Here is a 16968-nt window from a genome sequence, read left to right as displayed (position 1 = left end):
GAGGTCAGTAAAATTTTCAAATGGGCCATTTCCTGTGATTGCACCAAATTTTCTATGAGAGCACCAAATGAAGTCTAAATTTAATTTTTCAGTCATTCAACACATGTTTATTGGGTACCTGTTTTTTCAAGGCCCTCTGCATGTGCTGTGGGAGGTGGTATGACTCACACACAGGCTCCAGCCTCCAGCATCTTGTAAGGCAGTAGGTGAATTATGTCAGTACCCATTTAAATATAGTAGAGAAATTTAGAAAGTGTAAGAGATAAGCAGATAAAGGGCAATGGCAGTTTGTGAAACGCAGAGAACACTTTCAGTCCTGAGGATGTTTGAAAGGATCCTGAACTTCCTGGTGTCTGAGATGGACCTTGGAGGGCAGAAAGCATTCTTATTTCAGATGTGATGAGCTGGAGGATGGCAAGACCTGTGCGGAGAGTGCAATGAGCAGGACGCGGAGGCGGGAAAAATCACCCTGGGGGCAGGCAAGTGTTCAGTGCAACTGCTGATTTCAGTGTGGATTTATAGATAGTTTTTTAGTTTAAGTGGGCAGTTATACTTCTCTTATAGATGGAGTTCAATTTTAGCTTATGACTTTTTTTAAAGGAAAGAAGTCTATCCGACTTTAGAATGTATTATTAGGAATATTGGCATCATTCTTGGTGACCTTGCTCAATTTCTTGTTTTGTTAATAATCTCATTGTGGGTCCTGGGGTTGTTGAAATTTTGTATTGTAAATTTGTACTCCTATTTTTGCAGCAGGAAACTTTCAGACTCAGTCTTAACCTTGTTTTTATTATTTGCAAGATTTAAAAGTGTGTCATTAAGCCGATACTGAGGAATTATTTTCAGTCTGAACATGGTTGGGGAGAGAAGTTAACAGAGAAGTTGGGATAAGAAAAATAAAATATTTGCTTTCTCCTTTCTGTTTTTTTTTTTTAAGTCTTGATTTCTTTAAAGTTAGATTTGTGAAGGTATAACGTATATGCAAGAAAATTCACCCTTTTTAGGTAAGCAGTTTAATGAGTTTTTGACAAATGCATCCAGTTGTATGACCATCACCATAGTTGGGAGATACAGTACATCTGATCACTCTAGAAAGTTTTTGGTGCCCTTTTAGTCAATCCCTTTTCCTACCACCAGCCCCTGGCAACTCCTGATTTATCTTTGCTTTATCTAGAATGAAATAGAGTATACATAGCATCATTCAGTATGTAGCCTTCTATGTCTGGCTTGTCTTAGCCTAAAGCTTTGAGATTCATCCTTGTTGACATATGAATCAGCAGTTTATTTCTTTTTATCACAGAGATTTTTGTTCTATTGTCCACCCTTTCACCAGGTGATGGACATTTGTGGGTTTCTAGCTTTCAGCAGCTGTGTGAAAGTTGCTCTAAGTATTCATATGTGGGCCTTTGCCTGGACATATTTCCTTTCATCTGTGGTAAATACCTAGGAGTGGAATTGCTGTGTCATATGGTAAATGTTTGTTTAAGTTGGTAAGAAACTGCCATACTGCTTTTCATGGTGGCTGTACTCTTTTGTGCTCACGAGCATGTATGAGAGTTCTAGTTCCTCTGCATCTCACCATGTACTCTTGGTGTGGTCAATCTTTGTAATTTTCACCCTTCTTGTAGGTGTGCCGTGGTATTTCATTGTAGTCTTACTTTGTTGGGGACGCCTGGGTGGCTCAGTTGGTAGTCTTACTTTGCTTTTCCCTAATAAGTTAATGACATTAAACAGCTTTACATTGGCTGATTGACCATCTATATCTCTTTTTTGGCAAGGTGGCTGTCAAATATTTTGCCCTCCTTTTTGTTTTATAATTAAATTTGGTTTGTCTCCTTATTGATTGGACTATAAGAGTTTTTTATATATTCTAGATACAAGTTCTTTTCCACATATGTGTTCTGCAGTTTTTTTCTTCCCAGTCTGTGGTTTGTCCTTTTAATCTCTTAACAATGATTTCTTTAAAAGAGCAAAGGCTTTTTGGTTTGATAAAGTCCAATTTATATTTTTTTCTTTTATGGTTCACACTCTGTGCCTTTAAGAATTATTTGCCCAACTCAAGCACATCACAGAGATTTTCTCTTATATTTTCTTCTGGAAGTTTTATTTTTAGGTTAAGGATTTATGTTTAGTTTTGTAGTATATTTTGAGTTAATTTTGTTTAATGTGGTACAAAGTTACTGTTTTATTAAAAATTATTTTAATTCCCAGGTTTTATTTCAAATGTAAATCCCAAGATACGCCCTGGAATTTTAAATTTTCTTATATACAACAGCTGGCTCTATGGTGTTAATGCATATAGTAGAGTTTGACTGTAATATACCAACTGGGAGACAAAACTCCTTAAAAGATAAATGTTTCTGTTTCCTCTGTGTCCTATATGCTTTTTTTTCTTTTTTCTTACTGTAATCAACATCAATGAAACTTTCTCTGTAAAATTGTTTCTATTTTTCATTTTCAGTCTTTTCCAAAAGACTGGGAAGCTCTGGAGAGAGTCTAGTGAGATCAGTGAAAATAAGTCAGTGGAGAGATAGCAGGGGGTGCATGGAAAACTGAAGGAAGTAGAGATGACTCACACAGTAGAATAAGCAGGTAGATGCAGGAATGAAGCATGTACCTTGAGAAGTCTGGCTGGGATACATAGGACAAATGAGGAAGGAGGAATGGTTGGTAGCAGAGCCGCCACACTGAGGCAGGGGGTTGGCTAGTGTTGTTTTTATATTCCACAGGTGGAAGAAAAGAAGAGGGATGGGAAGGGGGCTAAAGAACAAAGTCGCCATCTGAGAGAATGTGCAAAGGATGAGAACACTGATGAGGGTGAAGGAGGATGTAAAGGGAAAAAAAAACAGCAGACATGAGGGATAAATTCCAACATTACAAGTCTGGTGGACAGGGAAACGGTATGTCTAGTGGCAGAAGTAAAGGAGTTTGGGATGAAAATATACTTTAAGATGATGAGGATATGGGGTTTTTTTTTTTTAGCTATATTCTTTTGCAAAAGATAGGCACTGACCCTATCTAAGTTTATCTTTGGAAATATAATTTAGGGTTTGAGTTAGAGTCTTGAAGATAATTACAGATGTAAAACCTGAAAATAGAAGATTGGGGCACCTGGGTGACTTAGTAGGGGATCGAGCCGTGTGCTGGGTTCCTTGCTCAGTGGGGAGTCTGCTGGAGATTCTCCCTCTCTCTCAGCCCCTCTCCTCACAAAATAAAAGCATAAATTAAATAAAAAAGAAAATATGAGTCTCTCCAAGGAGAAGAAAAGTGAAAGAAGAAAAATAAGACAAGAATTTAACTTCAGGAGGTGCATACAACTAAAAATTAAAGGACAGATAAGAAAGAACTGAGGGGAAACAGGAGTGTTCAGAGAACTAGCAGAGGCAACAAAACAGGTGGTAAGTAAGTGGATGGAGATGCTTCAGGAAGAATTTAGATATACAGGGTAGAGATCAAGTAGGAATGAGGATCCACAAAAGGCAGTTATATTTGTTTATGACTTTGGTGACCTTGAAGAATCATGAGGATAAAGTAAAAAGAATAAGGGAAAAAGGAACATCATCTTTTAGTGTTTCCCAGCTTGTATGTTTTGACAGCTATTAATAAATGTTACAAGAGTAAATATTATGTTTACAAAAGTTAAAGTCAAAAACACTTCCTTCCTGACAAAGTTTAAAATGCCTCTTTTTAAATGATACCTGACAGCCTCCACCTGCTAGTGCCAATCACTGAGCTCTGAAGAAGAGAACTGTAACATGCAGCTTTTCCTGTGTACTGCATACTGGGCTTTATATCCCTCTTCCTTTTGTCCCTTCTAGTGAGGGAAGAGAGAAAATAAATACGTTTATAGCATACATCAAGTGTGATAAAGTAAAGGAAGGGGATACATGTGTTTAGAGGCCAATTTTAAGGGTATTCAGGGGAAGATGATGTATTAAAAGATTAGAAAGAAGTAAAGAAGCAAAACCAGGCTTCCCTCTGGGGTCTCGCATTCCGAATGCAAAGCTGCAGAGGCTGGAGCAGCCTCACGTGTTTGTAGGACAAGAAGGGCAGTATGGGGAGAAAGGAGCAGTCTTGGAGATGGGGTAAGAGGTGTATATCTGAGATTCTTTCTGGCAGTGCTTTGGCAGTGTGCAATAGCTGGGACTGATGCATTGACTTGAATGATCCAGATTGGGTTTCCCGTCAGTGCCAGCAGATCTTCCACTGCTCCTCCTGATTTCGACCTGTGGTTCATTGCCACAGGAAGAGCCTTGGCCAGAACGCTTTCTACTCTGACCCATTCATTTTTGTGGCTTCAGAGAAATAAGTAGAAGCCAAGGAGAGCATACCACAGTTTGGCTAAGGATGTCCAAAACAGGAGAGGGTTGTTGAGGTTCATCCAGGAGTCTGGGAGCAATAAATGAAGAATGTGAAGAGAAGGTGGGTGGAAAAAACAACCATCCCCTATATTGATGCGTTACACACCAAACAGTCTAATTGCCAGAGATGTTTCCTAACTAGGCCTTATAAAATTAGATATTCCTGTCATACATTTGAAGCTTTCTTCCTGTCTGTATTTTAAGAAGCAGTCTGTTATCTTTAATAACAGTGTTACTCCCTGTCTCACTCTTGGAAAATGTTTGTCCTCTAAGTAGGTCTTAACTTTTTTTCATGATAGCATGTAAAACATTCAAGTCCTTAGAAGTTATTTATTTATTTGCTTTATTTCTTTCTTACTCTCTCTTTTAGAGCAGCTTTAGGTTCACTACAAACCAAGCAGAAACTATAGAGTATTCCCATATATCCCTGGTCCCCCCCACACTCACAACTTTTCCCACTATTAACCCAGAGTGGTACATTTGTTACAATCAGTGTGGAATTTATTTTTAAATAGGGTGAGATGAGAAGTGAAAAGTTAGTATGTTTTTGAGACAAGTGTGATACAGAATGCATCTGTTCACACACTTATGATTTTTTTGGAAAAGTCAGGTTTTTTCCCCCCTGCATTTAACACTTCGTGGTAATTTTTAAGTAAATATATGTCTTAAATTAGAAGTTATTTTTGCATAAAATATTACTTTTTGGGCCAGGTATGAGGTCTACTATAATGTTAGCTAATTTACAGATTATTACTTTTAGCAGAGGATTCACACAGTTCTGAGGTAGAGGGGATTCCAGGTTCCTGATTGTTTGGATGGACCTGCTGGGAGGTCCTGCTGGAGCAAAAAATTATTATAATAATTGGCTAGTCTAAGTCTGTTTCACATGGGTACATGATGAATGAATATGTTAAAATCTTATAAAGCATGGTTGTAGTTTTTATCTAAATAGCTATTTGGGAGGAAGTATTTGAGTGTGTGTGTGTGCATGTGTGTGTGTGCATGTGTGTGTGTGTGTGTGTGTGTGTGTGTGTAAAGACTGTTTCACAGTCTATTAAAAATGGGTACTTAATTTAACTCAATGAACCAGAGACATTTTGTTTCTTCCATTATTCATCTTTGTAATTCATCTGAGCAAAAGTTTTTATTCATATTTTAAGGTCTGATTTCTATAACATGGGAAAAAAATGAAAGAGGATAGAAGGAAGAGTAACAGCAGGGTCAGTTTACAGCTGTAATGACCAGAGCAAAGAATAGATGTCCATTTTTTGTTAATTTAATCACTCTATTTCAAAAACCTTGATTAATGATCTCTGTATGTCAGACACTGTGCTTGGGGCTGGACACATGAAAGTGTCACAATCTCTGTGCTCAAGAAAGTGGAGTGAGAATAGATGCCTCAGCTTCAAACATCTCTACCCCTTCTGTCCTGCTGTTTTTCTTCTCTTCCCCTCTGACTGGAGAAGTAATAATAGGAATCAGACCTTAAACAGTCTATATACAACATGGGTTGTTTCTCTCCCAGCCTGATTTAACTGTTACAAGTGATCCCAGTGTAATAAAAATGATTGTTAGGAAGGCTGTTGTTGATGTTTTTTAAAAAAGCTATTTGAGATTATTCAGTCTTTTCCCTAGGCTGTAATTTGTCATCCTGTGCTCCTATAACACAGAAGAACTATTGGCTTTAAAGGTCTCTACTTATTAAATACCTTTCATGAGCCAACTCAAGTTTCTCGACCTTGATTCCTTCAGTCTGTATTTTAGGCATTTTAAATCCTTTCCCTTCAATTAAGTTCTTGTGTCTTACAACCATTCCTGGTTGGCTTTTCTCACCTTTTTCAAATTTGTCCATTTCCCCTGGGAACTGGGGCTTGCAGGTAATACACCATTAATCTTCTTTGTCTCCTCTGTTTGGTGACATCTCTGCAACTCAAGTCACTGATTATTTTGGTCACCATGTTGCCTTATGAACATGATTATATTATTCAGCACTCTCATGTACATGTTCCCTCTGTTGGGTCTTCCCTCCGCCAATTTTTTTTTATCTGATGAGGTAAATAATAGATTCCAACCACTTTATCTAGAAAATACCCTCAGTTGCATTTTGTTGAATAACATTGCATTTTTTTTTTACCTGTAATAATGCTGCTCTCCACTCCTTGTGACAATCTTTCTTATACCTTCTGCATTTAGATCCCAAATAATTATCACTGGCTAAGTAAATGTTAGCTAATGCTTTTTTAACACACATTAAGCTGCATATCCTTTGGACTTGGAGATTTTTACATTAACTTGAAAATAGGCAGTTATTTTTGGATGCATTAACAAAACCGCCCAGGCATTATCTTTCCCTAATGTTCAACTGTGTTCGTTTTATTTTAAATATGAGATTTAAGAAGGAGTTTCAGTTTGAGAGAAGGATTAACAATTTTGAAACATCCAACTGAGGAAGACAGAAGACTGCAATAAAATCTTACATTTGCATCCTATACATTCACATTAATTTTTTCATTTTTTATCACGAGGTGTGTTATCTTTGATTTAGAATGGTGAGAAATCTCAGGTCCAGAGAAGCACGGAATCCAGTGCAGAGTGCAAAGTAAGCTCTAGCAGCAAAAAGTTGAGGAAGATGTGCTAGGCTGATGTAATCATCGTTCCCCACATGGCCTGGATAAAACTATGCTGGAATCATTGAGTCATTCATTGAATAAACATTGAGACCTCTTCTGTAGAACCTATAGGCTCATTGAGGGCTAGGTTGCCTATCTTGTCCATCATTATATTGTAGATATAATGGTAAAGTGACTCACACTTTAAGGCTCACCTACATACTTATTGAATAAATGAATGAATCAGATGCTAAGCAAAGGGTAGAGAACAGGAGGACTGGCAGGTGTCTGGGTCTCTGAGCATTTTGCATACCCACTCTTCCCGAGAGTGGAATAATAAAATTGCTTATTGTCATAAACCCGTTAGGCTAACAAGGATAGCAGACTTTTTGTGCAAAGGCCAAAGAGTAAATATTTTAGGCTTTGCAGGCCACACATAGATGATGTTAGTTTTTTTTTTTTTTAAACAACATTTTTAAAATGTAAAAACTGTTCTTTAGCCTTCAGGCAATACAAAAACAGCCCTGAACTGGATCTGACCTGTGGGCTGTAGTATCTCTTCTTTGGAACAAAATGATTAGAAAATTATCTAGAGAATATGTTGATACTATATATTTCACCCAAGGCTGTATTATAATCAGGGCCTTCGAGGTCTCTCTGTAGCAAAAATAATTTGTGTATGGTCCAAGATTTTGTCACAAGAGTGTGTAGTTATAGGACTCCACTTTTTTATTTTAATCTTACAAATTCATTAAGATATAATTTATTATCTTCTTTTTCAGATTTTGTAGTCGGGTATACTGGCCTTTTAAAAAGAGTTGATCAATATCTCATACTCTCTTATTTTCTGAGAAAGTTGGTGTAAGATTAGCATTATTTCTTCCCTGAATGTTGCTTAGAATTTGTTGGTAAAACCAGTTGGGCCTGAAGTTCTCTTTGGGGAACAATTTGTGATAAGGAATTCAATTTCTTTAATAGATTCAAGGCTATTCAGTTTCTGTTTCTTCTTGTGTCTGCTTTGCTGAGTTGTAACTTTCAAGAAATCTGTCCATTTCATCTGAGTTGTAAAATTGGTTGGCATAAATTTTCTTAGTATTCTTTCATCATCTTATAATGTCTGTAAGATGTGTGTTGACACATCTTTCCCACTGATTCTTTCTCTTCTCCCTCCTTTTCCTTATTCAGTGCAGCTAGAAATTTGTCAATTTTGTTGATCTTTTCAAAGAGCCAATTCTTGGCTTTGTTGATTTTCTTTATTGTTTCCCTATTTTCTGTTCCATTTATTTCTGCTCTTACCTTTGTTACTTCCTTATTTTGAATTTACTTTACTCTTATTTTTTCTAGCTTCTTAAGGTAGAATCTTAAGTTATTTATTTTAGTTTTTTTTTCTAATATCAGTATATAAGTTTTCCTTAAAGCACAACTTTAGCTATATCCCATAATTTTTTTTTGTCATTTAGTTAAAAATATCCTATGATTTCCCTTATCATTTCTATCCACCATTTAGAAATGTGGTTTAGGGCACCTGGGTGGCTCAGTGGTTGAGCGTCTGCCTTTGGCTCAGGCAGTGATCCCGGGGTCCTGGGATCAAGTCCCACATCGGGCTCTCTGCATGGAGCCTGCTTCTCCCTCTGCCTGTGTCTCTGCCTCTCTCTCCGTGTCTCTCATGAATAGATAAATAAAATCTTTAAAAAAAAAAAAAAAAGGAAAGAAAGAAAGAAATGTGGTTTAATTTCTAGATATTTGAGGTTTCATAATACTGATTTTGATTAAATTTGATTGTGGTCAGAGAGCATATTTTGTATGATTTTTATCTTTTCAAATTCTTAAGAGTTGTTTTAAATCCTAGCCTATGGTCTATCTTGGTAAATGCATATACGCATTTGAAAAAAAGGGTATATTCTGCTATTGTAGGATGTAGTAGTCTATAAACATCAGTTAAGTCAAGCTGATTAGTGTTGTTCAGATCTTTTATGTCTTGCTGATTTTTTTTTTCTGTCTGATTGTTTTATCACTTGCTGGAAGGAGGTGATAGGCCTCTGTCTATAATTTCCGAATTGCCTGATTATCATTTTAATTGTTAATTTTTGTTTCATGCAGATGAAGCTCTATTATCAAGTACTTACATTTTTATAATTGTTTCCTGATGAATTCTGCTTATATCACTATGAAACATCTCTTTTTATGTCTGGTAATATCTTTTGTCTTAAGTCTATTTTATCTGATATTAATATACCACCTTCAGCCTTCGTATAATTAATCTTTAAATATTATATACTTTTCCATCCTTTATCTTTCAGCCTTTATGTATTTTAATATTTAAAGTATGTCTTTTCAGAGTATATATTTGAATTTTGCTCTTCATCCACTCCTGTCAATCTCTATCTTTTAATTGGAGAGTTTAGACCATTAGCACTGAACATAATCTTAGACATTTTTGTGGTATTGTTTTACCTTTTATCAGTTTTTTTTTTTCTGTGTGTTCCCTGCTCTTTGTTCCTTTGTTCTTCCTTTCCTGCCTTCTTTTGGATTATTTCAACATGTTTTGGTGTTTGCTTTTCAATTATTTATTGGCTTTTGGTTATATGTCTTTGATTTTTTTTCCAGTCTACTTAGAATTAATATTGTACCACTTTAGGCAAAATAGGGAAATTTGCAGCCAAATAGGTTCCATCATCATGCCCCCCTGCTATTTTTTCATATTATGGTTGCTATATGTATTCCATCTACATATATTGAAAGCTTACTCGAAAATGTCACATTTTTTAATTAAAGCAGTTAGACCATTTTAAAGAATTTAAGTGGCTAAGTCTGTAGTCTTTTATATGTTCAAAGGTATTTCCCATTTCTTATATTCTTTCTTTATTGTTAAAGACCAGATTTCTCTCTAATATTATTTCTCTTCTGCCTGAATAACTTTCTTTAGTATTTCTTGTAAAGCAAGGCTCAGAGCAAAAATTTCTTTAGTTTTCCTTTATCTGAAAATGTTAAGATTATTTGAATCTATAGGCCAATTTGAAGAGTACTGCATTTAACACTTATTAAGTCTTCCAAAGAGGGTGGGATGTCTTTACATTTATTTAGGTCTTCTTTAATTTCTTTTAAAAATGCTTTGTAGTTTTCAGTCTACATGTATTTTCTTTTGATAAATTTGGTCCTAAATATGGTATTCTTTTCGAATCTATTGTAAATGGAACTGTTTTCTTTTCTTTTCTTTTCTTTTCTTTTCTTTTCTTTTCTTTTCTTTCTTTTCTTTTCTTCTTTTCTTTTCTTTCTTTTCATTTCTTTTCTAAGATTTTATTTATTCATGAGAGACACAAAGAGAGAGAGAGGCAGAGACACAGGCAGAGGGAGAAGCAGGCTCCATGCAGGGAGCCTGATGTGGAACTCGATCCCAGGACTCCAGGATCACACCCTGAGCTGAAGGCAGACGCTCAACCTCTGAGCCACCCAGGTGTCCCTGGAACTGTTTTCTTAATTTCATTTTTGAATTACTCTTTTTAGTATATAGGAAAAAACTGTTATGCCTTGTTGTATCCTGCAACCTTGCTGAACTAATTAGCTGTAATATATATTTTTTTAGATTCCTTAGGCTGCTCTAGAAAATTATTTTCTTTTGCCTTTATTCCTGAATGATATATTTGTTGTGCATGGAATTTTAGCTTGACAGCATTTTATTTCAGCACTTTAAAAATGTTGTTCTACTGTCTTCTGACCTTCATAATATTTTATGGGAATTCCATGATTAGTCACATATTTATTCCATGTATGTAATGTGTCACTTTTCTCTAGATCTTTTCAAGATTTCTTTATCTTTAGTTTTTAGCAGCTTTATTATGATGTATCTAAACATAGTATCTTTTAATTTATTGTTTATTCACTGAGTTTCATGAATCCATGTCTGTATCAATACTTAATTTGAGATGTCTTCAGCCATTTTTCCTGCCTCATTATCTTTCCCCTCTGTTTCTCCAATTAAAAATAGCTTTGATCTTTTATATTGTCTCAAATGTCTCTGAGATTTTTTGTCCATGCTTTGGTTTTTTTCATTCCACATTCTCTCTGTTCTTCAGATGGGATCATTTCCATTATTCTATTTTCAAGTTTCTCTGCGTTTTTCTTCTGCTGTTAAGTCTATCAGTAATTTAAGATTTTTTTTCAGATGTTGTATTTATAAATTACAAAATATTCAGTTGGTTCTTTTCATAGTTTTTATTTTTTCTGTTGTGGGTTTTTTTTTAATTTTTTTTCAAGTTTATTTTCCTTTTCATTATGTAGTGGAATTATAGCACCTACTTTAGTATCTTTGATATGATATCTGAGTCATCTTGGGATTGGCTTCTGTTGATTGCTTTTTCTGTTCAGACTCAGTTTCATATTCTTCTTCCTTTGTATGTCAAGTAATTATTGATTGTACTATGTACATTGTGAATGTTACCCTGTAGAGATTGATGGTTCTGTTATCACCCTTTGAAGAATGTTTTGGTTTCAGTGGGCAATCAATTTGATTACTTCTATCTTGCTCCTTCTCTGTCTTTTTACCCTCCGGGATTCCTTCCCCTGTCTCTGATTCCTGGGGCTCCTTTCTCTGTATCTCTAACTAGAAAGGAGGCAGAGTTTCTATTAGAGTTTTAGCTGTCTACATTGAGCAGCTGCTCTGTGGCTGGGGTCTACCCTCAGGGCAAAGTTGCAAAAGAAAAATATACTTGGGAAGCTAATCTCCATGCTAATTGTCTGCTCTTCTTTGTCCTCCTTCTCTAGTTTATTTTTCAGAGTTCTCAGGTTGGTTGTTGCAGAGTTTATAGGCATAATCAATGTGGAGGGATTGATTGTAATAAATTACATTGCCATGGCAGATCTGGAAATTATGCAGTATACTTTTATTTTTTTAATTGTTTTTGTTTAAATTCAGTTTGCCAACATATAGCGTAACACCCAGTTCTCATCATATCATATCAAGTGCCCTCCTTAATGCCCTTCACTCAGTTACCCTACCCCCCCACACACATCCCCTTCTACAACCTACTTTTATTAATAAAGAAGAAAGCTACTTTTATAAAGAACAAAACAATGATAGGGCAGTATGAGTATCCACCATAGTTCTAGAAGCATTTAAGTATTTTTATCATGACAGTAGACAATGTTTTCATAATCTAAGGCATCAGCACAGGATAAAATCTTAGAAATTTGGGGCTGAAGGACATTAAAGGTTATTAATCTAAGCTCATCATTTTACATATTTTTGCCCCAAAGTGAAATGTATGACCTAAATTAACTCAGTCCACCTTTCAAATTAATCATATGGCTTGCATCTATGTCCTGAGTGTGTATGTTACATTTCCATAAGCCCAAAATCTAAATAGCAGACAAAATTATCTGATGGAGGGAATCTAACCCATTATGAGTATACATATTTGTTTTACTAAATTTAACCAGCTAAGACTATTTTAAATTCTACTTATTTTAGTTCAGGGGTATAAATACAAGTTGAATTTAGTTGCTATTCTTTTTCTAGTGTTATGAAAATATGAAAAGGCCTTAAATAAGTATGCTCTGTGTTTATTTTTTAAAGGTTTTATTTTTTAAAGTAATCTCTACACCCAACATGGGCTCACACTCAAAACCCTGAGATCAAGAGTCTCATGCTCCACTGAATGAGCCAACCAGACACCCCTGCTCTGTGCTTTTGTAAGAATAATAGACTACTAACTAAATTTAGAAAAATTAGTGGTAATCTAATTAATCTAGAATCTAGAATCTAGATTAATCTAGAATCTACAAAACTTGGTGATGATTATAGTGGTGGAAGTAACTGAATTAACTTCAGCAAAAATCAAGTAAATTAATAAATACAAATATCTGAGAGTGGTGACATATATGAAAGAATAAAGCAGGGTGTTCTAATAAAGAGGATGAGCCTAAAGCCCATCAGAGAGGGGGCCAGCGAAAGGTCTCTTTGAACAGATTGTATTTTATCTTAACATTAACTGCCCTTCAAGGATCTTGTAAGCAAAGGGAACAGTAATGGAAAAAGTCTTCAAGGGAGAAATGAGGTTGGTGTTTCAGAGAGACAACTGAGGCAGACTGGGTAAATTGGAGTCAGGGACTGGGAAATCAGGGAGTTAGAGTAGTCACATATAAGTAATTGGTACCTTATCGGCTATGATGAAATCGTTAGATTTTATTCATGGTCCCTTGCTCCAACCAAACAGACCTTCTGCCTTTTTTGTTTTTTTAATCAGTTTTACTTAAAGTGTGAGCCCTTGGCCACATAGTTATCCCCACATTGATGGATACTCTCTGTCTCATTTCTTCCTCTTATCCAATTCTTATCCCATTTCTGAAAATGAAGTTCAAATCCAATATCATCCATGAGGTCTTTCTTGACTGCTCTGATAAGATGTATTTTTTTCTGTTTTCTATCCGTCATCCACTCATTCTTTTAATTGAGTACTCACTATGTACCAGGCACTGTGCTATGCCCTAGGACTACAAAGAAAAATAAGAAACTGTCTTTCTCTCTCTACACAGCCCACTCTTTGGTGAAGAAGATAGCCATAGGAATAGATAATTATGATTAAGCATGATGAATGGTTTAACCAGTGAAAAGTGAAGCATTTGATTGGGCACACAGCAGAAACAACTATCTCTACACAAGTAGAGTTTCAAAAGATGAGTAGGAGTTTGCTGTGTGGGGGTGTTGAAGAAGGCTAGTTCAGATCTTATGTCTTAATATGCAAAGACATGAAGACATAAGTAAGCATTGCGAGTCTGAGTAATGATGGAGGGTCTGGCATTACCAAATAACTTGGGTATTAAGTTTCAGGAGGTTATTCACAACCTTCCATGCCTTGCCAAAGAGTTTGGACTTTATAACAAGGAAAAGAAATTTAGAATGTTACTTGGTGGCAGTATGGAGGATGACCTTAGATGGGTGACCCATAGAAGATGGAAGGTCATATTGGTCTGTTGGAATAGTCCAAATGAAATAATAAAGACCCGAATTTAGTCAGTGACAGAGTGAATGAACAGCAGAGGCTGGATTTAAGGGATAATTCTGCTTAGAAACTACGAGTGTTGGTGACCAATTGAATGGGGAACATATGGGAAAATCATATAGGAAAATCAGAGCTTTGGAAGAGCTGGTTTGGGTGAAAGTTGCCACCTTTAACTGAAGTAGGAAGCAGAGAGGAGAGGAGCATGGTTAAAGGAGAGACTATCAGTTCCATTTTGAATAGGTTATCCTGAAAGTTACCTCAGCACACCCAAGATACCTATTTCCCTTATTGAGTTTATAACTGAATTGGCAGCTACTGCTGTGTATCCTGTGTGGCTAGTATTCTATTTTATAAGGATGCCCCATCTCACTAGGTAGAATGTTGGCCATAAAAGAACAGAAACAGCATTTCACTTTTCCAGATGCTTCTTAGTGGTACACACATGCTCTGTTCCTAACAGATGCTCAATAAATATATATTAAAGTATAAATAAATGGAATTGTAGCATTGATGATTCTTGTTTTTTTTACAAGTTGCTTAACTATTCCTTTGAGCCTCTGTGCACTAACAGAATGTTAACTAAGCTCATTGGTTAAGTGCCAGCCTGGCTTTCTACATGTGTTCACCTTCACCCGTAAGCTAGGATGAGTGGGTAAATCTTAACAACAACTCTCTTACCGAAGAGAGTTTTGAATAGGACTTTACATTTTCCTTAAATGGATTCTTCTCACAGTTTGTATAGCAGAAGGTGATGACACTTTGTGGCATTTAAGTGATACCTCTTTAAGATTTGAAGTAGAAAAAAGAGGATGGAGCTATGTCTATCTTATTTTCAACTGTCTACCGGGTATCTAGAGCTGTGATTAGTACTTAATAAAATTTCAATAAATACTTAACAGATGAATGAACGAATATAAATTTCCCCGTGTTCTTATATTTTATTGGGTATTTCTATACAGATTTGGGATTGAGGGTGTTAGACATAGTCCCTCACATTAAGTCTTTCTGTTCTAAAAGTACTTAAAATGTATTGCACACCTATGTATTTTTAGAAAATTAAACTCTCTGACCCTTGTCAGCTTTATCAGGTAGGCAGTGTGAAGAAGAATCCTAAAGTCCTTTGCTCAAGTCTACAGAAAAAAAAATTGTTTTTCCCTCTGCCACTGCTTTAAGAATTGTTTTTACGTCAGGCTTTTTAGGGGAATTTGGTTTTCTCTATTGTCTGTCCAGGATATGACCTATTTGCCTCAGCTCTGACAAGTCCGCAGTGATTACTGATGGAAGTGGGCAAAGGGGACTGTCAGGGATCTCTTGATTGACCCAAGTGTGGTGAACTGGCCTCACTGACTGATGCCAGGATGGCCCCCGCAGTGTTCTGGCCAGCGCCTGCAGGGAGGTGAAAGGAAAGCACTTGGCAGCCACAAAGCAAGTGCCCCCTTCAGTTCAGTCTTGAAGCTTCAAGTGCATGTGGCTCATGTGGATTCTCACTTTGCTTGTCATTCTTAGCCATGATGGCCTGCTTACCTATTTGTTAGGACCCTCCTCTGCACTAGAGTTTCTGTCAAGGGCATTCTCTCTTCAACCTTATGCCCTTCCCTACCACCTGATCTCTTCTTTTCCCTGTGCTTAAGCAATTTTTTTTCTCTCTCTTTGTTTTTCTTTCTTTCTCTGAACAACTTACATCCATTACACTAGTTTGAAATTCTTCTCCAGGACTTTTTCCTTTGGATTTGGGGAGGTGTTATTGGAATCACCAACAGCTGAGTGGCTCCAAGGGGGAATCTGGCAGCATTTCTGTTTCTCTCCATCCCTATCATGTTCAGATGTACCTGGTTCAGCCTCACGAGGCAGTGTCTCCAATTGTGCAGTTGAATAGCCAAACTAATGACCAGTTAATGGCCAAAAGAATTGAGAATTATCTAGGCCTTTTGAAGTGTTTTGAAGGTGAAAAATACATAACCCACAGCTGCATTTATAAAATCCCCTTTCTCCTCGTGTCCACTGTCCTCACACCTTAAACTCTTCTCTTCCCTAATCCAGTTACACACCTTTTATTCCTCAGTCTCTCCATTTTCCTTTTTAGGACTTCATCACATAGCAGAGTTGATCTCTCTCCACATGATGTAATCTTTCTAATTTAGGAAGAAGAGATTAGATACTATAGGGAAAAGGAAGTTTGTGAACATTCTTCATGTGATAATTTTTGTACTATTATGTTACATGTACAAAAATCTGTTCTAAATAAACCCTTCAAGATTAACTCTTGCATATAGCAGTAGATATGAAGAGAATTTTTGAAGGAGACAATTTTAAATTTTTTTATTATGCCATTTTTTAAGAGCAAAATATGAACTCTCAGGGGATAACTTCAAGTTTATTTGAAGTTTATTTAGGCAAATTTATTTTTAAATGATTGATTTGTGATGTCAGAATTGATGAAATTTCACATTCTAGGATTGCGTTGTACATCAAAGGCTGCATTACTTTTAGTGAAGAGATTTTGAACTAAGACATGCTTTGCTACTAGAAAGGAAAAACATACAAGAAAATGTTCTTAGGCTGCTAGCCATAAACATAACCATTTGTCAGTTGTCTCAGTTAAGAAAGTCTAAGATCAAGTTCACTAGATATATGCCTTTTATGGGGAGGAGTGTCTCAAGGGCATGGCACGGAGCCTGGCCTATAAGAAACTCTTGATGGATAACACATGAATTGAACTGATATAGAAGCTTTGAAGTCCAGAAATTTACTTTTGGGCATTTACTTCCCAAAGCTATTTGTCTTAATTTCTGAAGCTAACTGTTACCTTCCTCCTTCCCTTCTCAATCACACACCCGCCCACCTTACTCCCATATCTTTGGAATTTACTGAGTATTTCCTGCCTGTGACTGTGTACGATTGTGAGCTTCTAGAAGGAAGGTAGAAGGGACAGTGTCTAAGTGCAGCATAGATACATGCTTTTAGCTGATGTTAATGGCTTTATTCAGTAAGACTGAATAA

General features: G+C 36.2%; 1 protein-coding gene across 2 annotated transcripts in view; it reads left to right on the top strand.

Annotated features, from left to right (window-relative positions):
- SLC35F1 (solute carrier family 35 member F1) overlaps nt 1–16968 on the top strand; it is a 381287-nt gene that overhangs the window by 107618 nt on the left and 256701 nt on the right. Inside the window, exon 1 of one of the 2 annotated variants that reach the window (XM_072765396.1) lies at nt 276–479. The exons of the other annotated variant lie outside the window; for it this stretch is intronic. The gene's annotated coding sequence lies outside the window, so the exon portion shown is untranslated. Of the gene's footprint in view, nt 1–275; nt 480–16968 lie in introns of those variants that run through there. 2 annotated transcript variants of the gene reach the window in all.

Source organism: Vulpes vulpes, chromosome 1 (genome assembly GCF_048418805.1).
Source record: "Vulpes vulpes isolate BD-2025 chromosome 1, VulVul3, whole genome shotgun sequence".
NCBI classification, from domain to species: domain Eukaryota; kingdom Metazoa; phylum Chordata; class Mammalia; order Carnivora; family Canidae; genus Vulpes; species Vulpes vulpes.
Note: the sequence above shows the minus strand (reverse complement) of the source record. Positions and strands in the feature narration are given on the sequence as shown.